Raw genomic sequence first — 16,260 nt, forward strand, 5'->3', positions numbered from 1 at the left:
AGGGAATGATCCTCCGCCAGTTGTTCAAAAGAGTTCTTGAATTGGAGCAAGTTTGATGATGAGCAAGTCAGCAAGTGCATAGGAAATAGATCAAATCAGGGAAATCTAGTTTATTGCTGGGCAGTGTTTTTTGCTACACTTTTGCCAATACTAACCAATAAAAGATTAAAATGTTTAAAATTTATTTAGAATTAAAATTATCCACTAAAAATATTTGAATGATCATTTTTTTTTGTGACTGAAATAAATTAAACAAATAAAAACAAAACAAACAAAACAAGGAACTGCTTAAATAGAGGGACAGTCCCGTTTAAGACTACTCTTAAACTCTTTCCAAGGTGAAAGAAGCTCCACATGCGAAAGTTGTAACTTCATCGCCATCTTTGCCATAGTATCTGCCACCGTGTTTGCATCTCTCATAATCAAACAAAGGTCAACACGCCAATTCCAATGCATGATATCTCTTATTTTGAGCACCAATGGATCAATAAACCCAAAACCATCTTGAGTAACAAGATTAAATGCTTCCACATAATCCGTCTCACAAATAACATCTCGTTGACCCACATCCCAAGCTAAGAGATATCATTTCCAAATAGCAAACAATTCTCCTTGAAGAATACTATTACTCTCAATCATTCCCAAACACCCCCTTTGCCAGCTCCCATTACAATCTCTAATAACACAAGCAAAACCAACACTATCACCCGAACCAAAATAACTAGCATCACAATTAATCTTAAAAGTACCAATGGATGGAGATTCCAAAAATCAGTTAGAGTAGAGGGAAGGGACATACGTTGTAATTCAAAAATATTCTTAAGCTCCTTTTCTGAAGTTAATGTCAGACAAATCACTTTTTCCGGAGGCCAAGTTTCATGGGGATTAAAGACGTCATTATTCCTTGCTCGCCATATCCACCAAAGTCCCGAAAAGAACTTGAATGGATGCTCTCTGCTATGATACAAGAGCCAGTTCTTCAAATCCAAAGGATGACAAGAAATATCCAACCTATGCCAGACAAGCTTAGCTTTTGGACAATCCCGAATACAATGTAAAACCGATTCCTGGCTAGAAAGACATATTGGACACCTATCCGATGACGACATCCCTCTTCTAAAGCAAAAACTTGCAGTAGGAAGAGCCTCCTTAAGACACAACCAAGCCAAAAATTTATGCATTTCCGGAACAAGCTGACGCCAAAGCCAAAGCCAAAGCCAATTCTCCCGCTCCTCTCAACCAAACAGCTGCTTACACAACCACAAGTAACCATTGCGTGAGTCATAGACTTTGGCAGCAGACCCACTCCAATACCAACCCACTTCCGGACCTGCTTGTTCATCTGGATTGTAAGAGAGAATATTACCTTTCAGATTTTGAGATAAAGGAGAATAAAGATTATCCAAATACCACCTACCAACCGACCAAATATCCTATATCCGGAGATTCGAATCAGAAATGTGAACATAATCCATCACATTAGATAATCGTCCTTCTCTCCTCCAGCTAGAAAACCAAAAATTCTGGTTCAAATCTCCAATACACCAAGCAAACCCATCCTTTAACACTTCCCAAGCCTTGCAAAAACACCTCCAAATGGGAGAGTCCTTATTCTTAGGATAACTAAAATAGTCGTATAGAGATGATCGATATTTGGCATCCAACAATTGGACCCAAAGCTTGTTTGGCTGCTGGAAAAAAGTCCAAACTAGCTTCCCAAGAAGAGCAATATTTACACAATAAGGATCTCTAATCCCCAAACCTCCATATTTTTTTGGAGTAACCAGTACCTTCCAACTAACAAGATTTAATCCTCTTACATCAACTTGTCCTTTCCAAAGAAAATTCCTCATCATAGACTCCAATTTACTAATGATTCCTTTGGGAAAAAGAGAGACCTGCATCTGGTACGTGGGAATAGCGGTGGCAACAGAATTAACCAAGCAGAGTCTACCAGCCCGATTGAGTAAACTCCCTTTTCAGCTTGCTAGCCTACTCCGAATCTTATCCAGAACACCATTGAAAGCTGAACGAGTCACCCTAGAATGGCTAAGGGTAACTCCAAGATACTTGCCCAAGTCTTGGACAAATCTGATAGAGGATACCCCAGTGAAAACCTCTTTTCTTGTTGCAGAGACATTCTTAGAGCAAAGCGCTTTAGACTTCTCCACATTAATCTTCATCCCAGATGCTTTACAAAAAGTCTCTAAAACCAACATCACATTTTGCACTTGTCTCTTTGTAGATTTACAGAATAGAAGCAAGTCATCAGCAAACATTAAGTGGAATATTCTTGGTCCCCCTCTAGAAATAGCAACCGGCTCCCACAAGTCCAAATCAACCTGATGACTAATAAAGCATGCCAATCGCTCCATACACAACACAAAAAGATAGGGTGACATATGGTCTCCTTGTCTAAGACCTCGGCTAGGAGTAAAGCCATTCAGACGACTCCCATTCCAAAGAATAGATAAGGAAGAAGCAGTGACACAATTCATAATCAAATTAAATGTAGGAATAGGAAAACTAAAGCTCTTAAGGGTATGAGCTAAAAACCTCCAGTCAACTCTGTCATAAGCTTTCTCCAGATCAATCTTAAAGGCCAGTGTGCCTTTCTTTGATTTAGTCTTCTTCATAAAGTGGAGGACTTAATTCTTGAGCAATAATGATGTTGTCAGGAGTTCCTCGTCCCGGAATAAATCCTCCTTGAAGCGGGCCAACAATCTCCGCAAGATGAGGACGAAGCCTATTAACAAGGATCTTCGTGATGATCTTGTAAACTACATTGCAGAGACTAATCGGCCTGAAATCTTTCATAGATACCGGTGATTCAACCTTTAGAATGAGAACCAGTAAAGTCTCCAGCATTCTCGGATCAAGAGTAACACCGGAGAATGCCTGCTTAACCATCTTCCAAACATCAAGACCAATGATCTCCCAATATTCTTTGAAGAAGAAAGCTTGAAACCCATCAGGACCCAGAGCTTTAAAAGAGTTCATGTGAAAAACAGCTGTTCTGACTTCCTCCATAGTAACTGGTGCCGTAAGATTATTGCAAGCTTCCTCATTCAGAGAAGGAAGAGGCACATCACCAAGGCAACCCAAATCAACATCATCCAAATGACAGAATAAGCTTTTATAGAAAGACTCTGCTTCTTGACTCAGAACCTCTGGATCAGTTTCCCACACTCCATCCTTGAGAAAAAGGCCATGAATCTTATTATGCTTCCTTCGCGCAAGAGTTTGAATATGAAAGAATCTTGTATTCCTATCCCCGAACCTTACCCACTGCTCTCTGGACTTTTGGAACCATAGGAGCTCTTCTTGCACTAGAGTATTATTATAATCATCAAGCAATAGTTGCTCTTTCTGACGCAAATAAATACTATCCACCACTTCCAAATGCTTTTGTAAATAATTAATCTGCTGCTCTAATTCACATTTCTTAACAAAAATGTTACCAAATACCTTCGAGTTAAACTCTAGTGAATTCTTCTGTACTTATGAAAGCTTGCCATGAATCCCTCTATTACCAAACCACCATGACTGGTTCACAATATCCCTATACCCAGGATGAGTAGCCCAGGCAGCAATAAATCAGAAAGGTCGGTTCCCTTTAGGCTGAGGACGACCTTTACAACGCACCAGAATAGGGCAATGATCAGACTGAAGCCTATTTAAAATTTCTGCATAAGCCTCTGGAAAGATAGATAACCAACTACTATTTATACAGACTCGATCAAGCTTTTTTGCCACGTCAACATAATTTTTTACCCTCCTGTACCAAGAAAACCGCCTCCCAATAGTCTTCAGATCAAACAAACTACTATCCCCTAATGAAGTAGCAAACATGTCTGCTCTTTGATGAGAAAATTGACAGCCCTTAGATTCGTGAGAAAATTTGACTTCATTAAAATCACCAAGAACAATCAAAGGTCCTTGAAAAACCATGGATTATGCAACAAGATAATCCCAAAGGAGAACCTTTTTATTAAATTGAGGACTGCCATAAATACAACTACACCTCCAAATTAAATTGTCAAAGTGAACCTCAACAGTAACACCCTGATCAAAAGCATCAATGAACTTACAACAAACACCCTTCATAGAGGATAGAAACCAAATACCTCCCTTATGCCCCTCTGCTTCTACTATACCAACAGAGTGATACCCCAACCTTTCTCAAAATAATTTTAAATGCTGAAAAGGGGAGTGAGTTTCAACCACAATAAAGAAAAACAGGTCTAAATTTCCTAACAAGTTCTTTACAATGCACCCGGGCTAACTTATTAGAAGCACCCCTAATATTCCAAACAATCATATTTAAACTATCCATAAATAATAGGGACAGAATAAATAAGAACATAAACTCTAAACAGAATCACCAACCTCAATAGGTAGTTTGTCCTGCGGTACTGGCACATTCTGATCCTCAATAATTGCCACCTTCGGACCCCCTGACACTGCACCTGCCATGCTTCCATCTACTAAGGTTTCCTCCGTTGTGCCACCATTTTTATCAACTGGTGAGTTCTGCAAGAAGGAAGGCCGAGGACGCTTCCGTAGAGAAATTCCACGACGTGCAGGAGTTCTCCGCGATGGAGATGGCGCAATTTCATGTTTTTTCCGCTTCCCCATCCTAATGCCAATTGATTTGCCTCCATCACCATGAAAATTAGGTCTTGGAACCCTTCTCGAACCAAACTTGTGCTGCTTTCCATCTTGGTCCTTCAAACCTGATGACTGGCCCATTGTGAATTTTTCCTTACGCAGCACTTGTTGCCAACCCTCTCCATCATCCATGCATGCCTCATTAACATGACCATCAGGCCCGTGAGGAGCCAATGATTCCGTAACCACATCCTTCCCTTTAACAACTCCTAATTTTTCACTCAAATTACGAGGATTCTCACCCAAATTACGAGGATTCTAACCCAAATCACGAGCTTCTGATTCAGCCTCTTTTTGAATCTCATGATTGTTGTGTGGCACTAGTGTCGGGAATTTATTATTTTTTCCATCACCAAAAGAATTTCCGTTTCCTTCCAAGGACTCCTTCTCCATGCACAATGATTTATCATGCCCATACCATGTACAAGTAGCACAAATCAACTGTAAACTCTCGTACTCCACTTCATAAGTCACACCCTCCACTATAATATGTTTGATTACAGGCAACTCAAGATTAATTTGAACACAAGCTCGGGCATATTTTCCTCTTTCTGCAAGTTTAGTGGCCAAATCTACTTTCACTGGAATCTCTATTGCAGAAGCAATTCGCAGCATTGCTTGTTCCTGGTAGCACCAAATTGGAAGTCCCGAGACTCGAATCCATACCAGCGTTGATCTAAAGGATTTTTCGTATGGCCTAAAATCCACATCCCATGGCTTTACTGCAACATAGTGACCGTCTATCAACCACGGGCCACCAAGAATGACTTTCTCACGATCAGCAGCAATATCAAAGTTAACCAAAAAATATCCAAACTCCACATCTAACAAATCAAACCCTCCTTTGATGCGCCATACTATCTGAAGCTTATGCATGAGAGCCGTGTAGCCATAATGCTTATCCAGCACCTTGATCACGATGACTTCCTTATAAGATTCAGCTAGACAGTTGCCTCCTTGGTAAAATTGACACTTGGTGGACGAGAATCACCCTGCTTACCTGTCACCGTCACGATACCATCCCCAGATAAAGACCCTACTAATGCAAATGCCTTAGACTTTTATGCACCAATGACTTTATCTCTAAAGGAGACCTTGTATGGCTTTTCTAACCCCTCTCGAAAAGAACCCTCCTTAACACCGGATACACACCCACCCACGCTCTCTCCCTTATCTCTTCCGATGGCATGGCCATCTTCCTCACTGTATTTCACCCTCAACCGCTCGTCCCCGCTCTCTCCTTCTCTCATTCTCCTTGAGTACGGAATACATACTCTTTCTCTGCTAGGGTTTTTTTTTATTTGAATGATCATTTTGAACAACATGAATAACTACTAATCAAATAAAAATATACTACACCCTAATTTAATGCTACTAATTAAATTTAAGATTAATTTACTCTTTTAACCCTATTAATTTACATTATTCACACATTATTTAAAAATATTGTTGGTTACCTATACTTTTCCTATCTAATTTTATTGTGGTTTCAATGAAAGTGTCATTCGATTATACTAAAAATCTAAAATTATATATAATATGAATTGAGAATTAGTTCTATTTGCAATCCAATTTTATTTTATATTTTTTTTTTACCAAAATACAATGAGGTGTAGACTAATATCTCTCTTAAAAGTTTTTAGATTATTTTGGATTGATTTAAATTTTAAAATATATTAAATAAAAGCATATATATATAATTTGTTAATCATAATAAGTTAACAATATATGATGCATTTTATTAAGAATTTGTACATAACACATAAGCAAGATATGTGCATAGATTTATAGTATTATGATGTAGTTAAAATTTTAAGTTAATTAAAATCTCTTAAATCCTTTTTTGATATTACAATCTCAATATATCTGTATTAAATCAGGTGATCGATTTTATGAGTTAAATTATATTATTATTTTATATTTTACTTATTTAATTTATTCTTTTAATTTTATAAAGAATCTCGATTTTCACTTACATTTGTCAAGCCGTGGTTGTTTTTTGTAAATCGAAAATAACATTCTAAATCTAACCCGTTTGACAAATTCAAAATTTATAGAATGATCCTACTATGTTGTATATTCAATTAAGTTTAGCTTCGATTCTTTTTAATTTGAAAATTTTGATATGATTGAGATCTGAATGTATGAGTAGTCAAATACATTTGTAAGCTATATATAACTGAAGAAAGCTATGACAAATCATTTTAAATCAAAAACAAAAGCAAATTAAACAGATCAATGATTAGGTTTTCTTATCTCTAATTCACAAGAAGTTGAAATAATAGATGCTGACTCATGTAGAATTTATTTATTAATAGAAATAGCATATTTTATTCAAAAAAACAGAATAGTTCACATCATTACAGAAAAAAAAAAAAGAAAAAAAAAGAAGAAGAAAAACACAAGAAGCTAACACAGTCTCCTGCAATTTGCATGGCCTCTGATCTGCAATTAATGTGCATGTTTTGTTAAGTATAGCCACAAAGAAGTCAGGCAAGCCACAAGGGCTCCAAGGAACATCCCAAACACCACTCCACATGCAAATCCCGCTACTGCTTTGCTTCCACCCAAATAATGATTCTTTTGTCTCAGGAAATACTGAAGGTGGTTGTTCTTCATCATTAACCCCATGTTTTACACACCCACACAACACACTCATACACACTACATGGGTACTATGGGTTCTTGCAACAATCCAGCCTCAGCTGGGATTTGAATCCGGGTGCAGCTTGATGAGAGGCGTAGAAATCCTCCATCTGTGCCAAGCCTCAGCTGCAATTTTTTTTTGAAATAGTCTACGGGCCAGCAACTTTATTAAATTTTGGCCAGCATGTAATCAGCAAAAAAAAAATGAGTAATCCTACACCATTGGATGAAATGTCACACTATTAAAAATATTATTGATGACTACTTGATGATTATCAATCACAAAAGTTACTGACACCTATCACTCCTCATTTTTTCCACAACCTCATCACATACTTGCATTATTGCATCTATTAAAAGTTTACACCACATTCCAACATTATATTACAAACTCAGCTCTATTTATAATCAAACTATAATCAAGTTAGAAATCCATGTGAAAGACAATTTTATACATGATTTTCATGAACAACAAAACTAGAATCAATAATTCGGTTTCCTCACACAAAATATAGTTTAAATGTAATCCAATTTTCTTTGTTTATTTTTTCGATAACTTATATAGTATGTGGAATTCAATATTCTGTGAGTTGGAGACTTGAGTTTTCATTTTCTAATTTTCTAATGAAGTGACTAAGTTACCATATGATAATAAATTGGAAAAGAAAACTACGGTTCTAATGAAAAAAATTCATTTTGTATATTTATATTACAATGTTTGAATTTACAGTCAAAGCTATTGAAAAAAATAATAAAATAAAAGGGAGCGAATATAATTGAAATGCATATCTTTGAATTTGTCGTGTAAGCAGAAATAAAAGAATGTGCATAAGAAAGAATGTAATGGTCTAGCAAGCATTTTTATTAAAATTTGATAAATACTTTGCCTGTAAAAGAAAAATGAGTAATTTTTTATTATTAAATAAAATTTTATACTATTAAAAAATTTATTAATAACTAATTAATAATTACAAATCATAAAATTAGTTGGTCCTCTAACATTTTTTGGTAATTAAAAAAAAAAGAAAAAATAATAAAAAAAAAATTCAATAAGAATAGTGAAAAGATACTATTTGCATAACTTATCACTCTTAATTCGAAATACACGTGGCAAGTTTATGTATGATAGATGAAGAATGAAGAAGCAACAAGAATAAACAATGGCCCTTTTGATAAATAATAATACTAATTTATAGAGACAATAAACTTAATGTTAGTTTTTTTTTTGGAAGATTTATAAGCTTAATATATTTTTTTTTTTGGTCAAGATAAGCTTAATATTTAACTAATAGCACAATATTAAGATTTTTTATTATTCGAACTTTGTAAGATTATATTATTTTGATATACATACCTTGTATCAGATCAAACAAAATACTTAATTACCTTGTAAAGGAAAAAATTTATAATTCTCAGATTAGGGAGGATTCCAACTTATTAGTGGCATAATTAGGATTATTAGAAGTTGAAGTCGATTGTAATTTTGTAAAGACTTCTGTTGTTCTCGTGTTGCTCTCAAATTTCCTATCCCACTTATCTTAATCAACATGGATGCTCAAGTGGGACCACTAATTAGTAATAACATGCCAAATGAACAAAAGGCTTCATAAATTGAGTGTGCAAATAGCACGTCTTTATCACGACCGACGACTTGAAAAGGGTTTTGATTGAGCGCATACAGCACTCAATGCAATAAGTTGACGAAGACTTTTATAAGGTAAATATCTTTTTTATTTTAGATTTATTAGTCCAACTAACTAATATAAAATATATGTTAAAAATAAATTAAATATTATATATTATTCTGAATGTTACTTGAAACGTCAGTTTAGGTTTGAACATGAGATTCAAATCTCTTGATATGACCGTGTTCGACCTTTTTGATATCGATGTGCCGTCTGTTTAAATTTCTCGTGAGGAGGTGGGGGTGGTACCTGTAAGAAATTCCAATACTTAAGTTAGCAAAAATTTTAAGTAGGTTTTAGTAGAGTAGAACGTGAGTTACACCTAGGGGGAGGGGGTGTCAGTATATTTATAGTAGATTTTGATGACCTCCCTGGTGGCGGTAGTTCTATCTTATCTTATATTTTAGGAGTTTGTTGAAATCTTATCTTGTAGATGAGATAGAGATAGTAAGAGAAATTTGAGGAGGCAGTTCCTTATTTAGATAAGTATAAGCCGGTCCCTTTCGTTGTGTCTGACCTCTCAAAGAGGTCGGGTATCTGGTAGAGGCCATCCTTTAACGTGGGTCTTGTGTCTTTATTGGGCCTGGCTTTATAATTTGAGTCAGGATATGAACAGTACCCCTGCTTGAGTCTTGATCTTTATATAGGTCGGGCTTGAGCATTTTGTGGCTTCTGATTAGACGTCGGGTGCTCCTTTCTGTGAAGGTCGGGTTTTTGACCTGTTTGAAAATTTAAACATTTGTTCTTTGAAATTCTTATAAATAGTGCTCAAATTGCTCTTTATTTTTTCGAAAAAAATCTTTTTGTCTTTAAAATAGAGCTAGGTTTTTCGAGATGTTGAGTTTCCTTTCATAGGTCTGACTTCGAGTAATCGGTCTTTATCAAGTTATTTTTATGACTTGTTTTTTATCTGATCTCGTTGAGATTGCTTCATATGAGTTGTTTATATAACTTCTTACATTAATTTGTACCTCGTCGCTTCATCTTGCCAACCGAATTTAGGTCAGACAATGATTTTTTGCGTTTTGTCGAGTTTAAGTTAATACGTCTTAAGTAGAAAACTTTTGAAAAAATAGGAATGAAAGAAATAGAAATTTTTATTAGTAAAATAAAAAACTCCTTTACAAAAATCTGTGTGCAATGGGATTGAGTGCCCCTAACCCCGTGCTAGTGCCTCATTAAAAACCCTGAGATCGGAAAAAAAGAGTGCACCTTGCACGAGATTCACTGCTTAGCTGTAGTACCTTCTTAGGTTACATGTGTACCAGGACCTCGGGAGCTCTCGTCCTTGGAGGTCGGACACTTTGTAGTAACATTTGCCTAAGATCTCTATATTTTGTAGGGTCCTTTTCAATTAGCAATCAGTTTTCCTTCTCCTTCTCCCGAGCTTGGTAGGCAGATTTGGCCGAGAAAAAGGTTTCCTTAGTCAAAATATTTTTTCCATATTAATGTCTTTCTCCGCCCTTTCTTGAACTTTATTTAGGGAAGTCGGTTGTCGTTTAGATATGGACTGGGAGAAAGGCCCCTCTTTGAGGCCGTTGATTAGTCTCATGATCACAGCTTTAGTGGGTAGGGTTTGGATTTCTAAACATGTTTTGTTGAACCTTTCCATATAGTCTTGGAGGTTTCCCCGACCTCTTGTTTGATCGCTAACAAGCTCGGTGCGTGTTTCGCTTTATCCTTCTGGATGGAGAACCTAGTCAGGAACTTCCGGGACAGGTTGTCAAAGCTAGTGACCGACCTGGGGGTAAGGTGTCAAACCAATTTATGCCTGCTTTGGTCATAGTGGTCGGAAATGCTTTGCAGCGGGTGGCATCAGAGGCATCAGCCAGATACATCCTACTTTTGAAGGTGTTGAGATGATGTCTAGGGTCGGTCGTTCTATCGTAGAGGTCCATATCGGGGGTTTTGAAATTCCTGCGTACTTTGGCCCGCATAATCTCTTCTGAGAATGGATATTCTCCACCTAGGGGTTGTCTTCCTAATCTGTTCAAATAGTTCGGTTTCAAAGGTCTCGGTTTCCAACTTCAGGAGCTTTTCTTCTAGCTCCCTTCGTCGTCTTACCTCTCTATGTAACTGTCGTTCAGCCTCTCGCTGTCGTTCAACCTCGTACTTGAGTTGTTAACCGATCTCTTTAGCCTCGGATGAGACCCAGTATTTTGGCGATTTGTGGAGTTTTTTCTTCTTCAGGATGATGGATTTCCGAATGGATCTGCATTGGCCTAGGTTGGCCGATGGCCTTTCCCCTTGGGGGCCCTATACTTCAGGTGGAGGAGGCAGTATAATGGCGTTGCTCTCTGGTTGGGGCTCGTCATCGGATTCAGATGCTATGTGACCATCTTCGTGCTGGTTGTCTGCCATCGCTATGGGATGAATTTCAGGTCCTCGGCAACGAGCGCTAATGTTCCGAAAGTTACCTGAAACGTTGGTTTGGGCCTGAACGTGAGGTCCAAATTCCTTGATATGGCACCGTCCGACCTCTTTGGTGTTGATGTGCCGCCTGTTCGAGTTTTCGTGAGGAGATGGGGAGTGGTACCTGCAAGAAACTCTGATGCTTGAGTTTGCAAAGGCGTTAGGTAGGTTTTTAGTAGAGTAGGACGTGAGTTATACCTGGGGATGCTAGTGTATTTATAGTAGAGTTTGATGACCTCTCTGGTGGCGGTAATTCTATCTTATCTTATATTTTAACAGTTTGTTGAGATCTTATCTTCTAGATGAGATAGAGATAGTAGGAAAGATTTGGGGAGGCAGTTACTTATTTAGATAAGTACAAGCCGGGCCCTTTCGTCGTGTCTGACCTCTCGGGTATCCGGTAGAGGCCATCTATAATACCCCAATTCTCCATAGAGTTATTCTCAGAAATTCTGTGATGAGAAATTCGATAAATATCTGAGAATCACCTCATCAGAAAATAATAAGGAGGATTTAGACTTGATAAGTGAAAAGAATAGATATACAGTGAGAGATAAAAGCGTGTCCTAAGCCAAAAATCGTATCAATAACAATGAATTTGAACAGTCGAGTTAAATTCATCTATTGAATCTTTGTTACTAGCTATTCTTAACAATTTTAGCTTAGTAGAATATTCTAAATTTTATTCAGAGTTGAGATACTCTCTGCGGTTAATATCTCAGTTGCCGGTTGTTTGGTTTGAAAACAGTAATCTTACGGTTTAATTATTGAACCGTTTTCTTTCCTCTCTTCGGCAATTTGGCCAAACCTTCAAGGAAGCTACCTTTAATATAAATTCATGAAGCCACTAGAAAGATTATTTAGAAGAAAAATAAAGAACCAAAATACTTAGCCTAATTAAAATCTAACCAAACTTAAACTGAATCGAATTTTTTCCTAACCAAACCACTCTCTCTAGATTAGCTACTTAACCAATACTAACCACTCTCTCTCTTCTCTTCTTGTTGGTTGAACCTCCTCCAGATATTGGCCAAGAGTGATGAATCATTAGGAAGTAGTTAATGAAGGAAGCATGCAATCAAACGTGTGTTCACTTCCTTGCATTAGTATCACCAAACCATCATTTAATCCACTACCCATTGCCCTTTAAATAGCCTTGTTAGAGTTCAGTTTTTGAGCCTTAATAAGAGAGAAAAGAAAGAGAGAGCTGAACTGAGAAAAGAAAAGGGAATGAGTGTGGGTGAGTTCCTTCCATCCTTCTTGTGAAAATCAAAATTAAAGAACGTGAGTGAGAGAGGAAGCTAATCAAAGCTTGAAGGGGGAGGAACCAGCAGCCTCACCATCTTCACCAAGATCTTTTCTTCAAAATTTTGCAATGAAATTCACACCAACCATCCTCCAAAAACTCCTTTCAAGCTGGCCAAAGCTAATTGAAATAAAGCTAGAACCGATTTCTTGAGTAAGGATGGATTCCATTGAGGTAGGGGTTAAGTTACTATAATTATATGTTTGTGTTTATGTGAATGATGCTTGTTGTAAGACCCAGAACTTTTAAAAAGTCTTACTATGAACTAATTTTAAAATTTTATATTTATTTACAGTTTTAATTTCAGAAATTATTTTATTAAAAATCATTAAAGGCATTTTTGATTAATTAGATTTAAAATAAATTAAGAATTTTTATCCTAACTCTATAATTATGGATTATTTTCTATTTACAATTTAAAGTTAGTAGTTGTTAAATAATAAGAATTTTATATGACTTAATTTAAATATTTATATTTTCATAATTCAACACTATAAGTTTTAAGGATAAAGAAAATTAGTTATATTACTATGTATTTTCAATTAGAGAAATTGATTGAGAATCAATTAATATTTTTATACAACAAATAATATTTTAAAGTAATTTTAGAGATTAAATTAGTTTTTTAAATTAATACTCCAATTTTATTAAAATTATCTTACAGAAATTAAACCCAAAAACCCACAATTTTATACACAAACCCTAATTTTATTAACACAGACTTTTTCCCTATTCCAAAATGAAACCCTAGCCGCTACCTTTCTTTTTTCCTTCAGCAAACCTACACAAAATACAACATAACAGAACAACTTCTTCAAAAAAGAAAAAGAAACAGAAAGGGAAGAGAGGAGAGGGATCCACGGAGAAAAAGGGAAGAGGGAAAGGAGGAGGGTCGTCGCCGCGCCACCACGCCTCGCCGTCGAGCTCGTCCTGCCACTGCCACCAACACTGACAAAGAAAGAGAGAGATCGAGCAGAGGAAGAGAGAGAGCTTGTGAGGGAGCCACAGTTGGAGGGAGGCTGCCACTGCGTCCTGTTGCTTGCGCTACTGCTGTTCGTCCTCCCTGCTGTTAGATGACGTCGCCGTTCGCGAAGAAGAGATGGAGCTCGCCTTGCCTTTAGGTCCGTCGTCAAATCCACCGTTGGAGTCACAAACAGAGGACGCCCGAGAGAGAACCGTCGCGGAGCTGCTTTTGCCACCGCGTTGTTGGCCTTGCTGTCGTTACGCCCGCGCTACTGCTGCGTCGCCAAAGCTCCACGCCGCCATTGCTTCCACCGAGAACCGCTACTGCCGCCACTGAGATCCACTGCCGGTAAGGATTTTAAGTTGGCTTTTATTTCCTTTGATTTTTCAGGAGCTTTATCATCACTGGATGTTAGTTACAGTCATCGTCGTCGGAATTTTGGTCACCGCTGCCATTTGAGGTGGCTACTGGGCTGCCGTCAAACAGGTTCAGCAACCGCTGATGTTTTGTTTTCTTGTTTCAGTAAGTGTTTATGTTTCGAAAAACCCCTGCGTTAGTATTATGTTATTTTTGGTGATGAACTCTGAGGTTTGGTAACATAGGTTCGAGTTCTGTATGTTGCATGTCGCTTTTAAGTTGCTGTGAGTGCTGTGAAAGTGATCAGGGGCTGAGTTTGTGGTTGTCATTAGTTCCGGGATGAGAGAAAAGAGTTCGGTTGATGCGTTTGGATTATGGTTTCGACAAGTCGAGTTAGGGACTTTTCTAAAAATAATTTATTTTAAATTGGAATTGTTATAAATAGATATGATGTGCGAAATGTATTCTGGTGATTATGTAAGTCTTATGAATTGTCTAATTTGTCTTGGATGAATATGATTGTTTGTTGGATTGAAATAATGTCTGATTTTGTTAAAATGGAGGTTTCTTATTGTTTTGAATTGAAATGATTTTATTACTTGATAGACTAAATTTTACTTATTGGAAACTGATTTGGTCTTGATCCGCTGAAAATGGTTGATGGTTGGTTTGGTTGGAACCCGAAAAGGGTGGCAAAGTCCAAGTTTTAGGGGAGATGTGTTACCGAAATTTCTATAAAAATTCGAGATTTTGTTTGAAAACGTTGTTTTGAAAATAATAAATTTTCCTTTGAATTTAATTATTGATAAATGAATTATGTTTGAACTTATTTTGTTAAGAAAACTACTATATTTTTAACGTAATTTATTTAAGAAAAGAATTATGCTTTAAAGTCGATTTAAAAATGAAAATTCTTATGTTTTGAATTTTTTTTTTTTGTGAACAACCAAGAGAAAAAACAAAAGAGCAGAAAAGAAAAAGAAAAGAAATCAGGTTCTTAACAGCAAGAGAGGACAAACCACCTTTGGCGGCTAGTGCCAAAGGTGAACCTCATCGGCTTCGCTACCTCCAGATCCTATCTTTGCCAACCGATCTGCCACGACATTAGCTTCTCTCGGGATAAGCTCAAAACGAATTTGGAGGAGATTTAGTGGATTTTAAAGAAACTTGAATTTCGATTAACTAATTTCACTGGACGACGTGTTAGGAAAAGTTTGAAGTATTCTCTAGTATTTTGATTTGGCTAAACTGAAACCATTTCCGAGCCTTTAAAAACCGGTTTAAGAATGAAATTGAAAATTGGATTTCGGTTTAAAGGAATTTAATTTTGGTTTAAGTAAGTTGGTTTTTGAAATTGGTTCGGAAGATTTAGATACATGATTTTAGTTTAAATTCTATTTTATTTATTTAAATCAAGAAGCTAAGATTTTAGAGATTTTCAATGAATTTAAGGAAATGATTTAGGTTATTCTCCTCTAAAGTTCTGAGACTCTGTTGAAGAATTTTTATCACCAAATCCTGATTTAAAATGAATGATTTTGAGTCTTTCAAAAGAGATTTTAATTTGGCATGGATTTGAAATTGTTTGGAAGTTTTGGAAAGATGTGGAAGGTGGCTCCATTATTTTGAAAAGTGATTTTTGGAAAGATGTGAATTGAATACGTTTGTTAGTTGGAAGTAAATGGGCCAAAGATGATTTTTGAAATAACACATTGAGCCTGATTGATATTGGATTTTATTGATATTGATGAGATATTGTTGGTAGGCGTAAGGGCCGGGTTCATCCCGCTTGCACTGAGTTGTAGGCATAGGGGCTAGGTTCGTCCTGCTTATGTTGAGAGATGTGAGGTCGGAGGCAGAGTATCCCGCTCACATCCTTTCGAAATCAGAAGAGTGTGCCGGGCACTATATCCTTGGACCGTGTGCCGGACACGATATCCCTGGGGGTTCCCATTTATATTCGTGACCGAAAGGCAACATTCTCATGGGAATGTGTCGGGCTGGCAATTGAACTGACAATGTGATATCACAGCCAGTAGGACAGACATTCATCATTTGTATTTATGTGACATTGTTTGGGTGTGCATATTATAATTGGTTTGCCTATGTGAATACTTATGTTAACTGCTAACTGTTATATTCGTTGTAATTTCTATTGATTGTGCTTGAACTACATTAATTGTGATTGTGTTTGATTGGTTGGTTTGTGATGAATTGGT

General features: G+C 36.8%; 1 long non-coding RNA gene and 1 pseudogene across 1 annotated transcript; one reads left to right on the plus strand and one right to left on the minus strand.

Moving 5' to 3' along the window:
- Window positions 1-288: 288 nt before the first annotated feature.
- LOC130939315 (uncharacterized) lies at window positions 289-5,921 on the minus strand (annotated as a pseudogene).
- A 6,450-nt stretch (window positions 5,922-12,371) lies between these two features.
- Window positions 12,372-14,467, plus strand: LOC130941089 (uncharacterized). Its single transcript, XR_009070546.1, has 2 exons — window positions 12,372-12,894; window positions 13,497-14,467. It is a non-coding gene; the product is annotated as an uncharacterized LOC130941089 (long non-coding RNA).
- The last annotated feature ends 1,793 nt before the right edge of the window (window positions 14,468-16,260 follow it).

Source organism: Arachis stenosperma, chromosome 7, assembly GCF_014773155.1.
Source record: "Arachis stenosperma cultivar V10309 chromosome 7, arast.V10309.gnm1.PFL2, whole genome shotgun sequence".
NCBI classification, from domain to species: domain Eukaryota; kingdom Viridiplantae; phylum Streptophyta; class Magnoliopsida; order Fabales; family Fabaceae; genus Arachis; species Arachis stenosperma.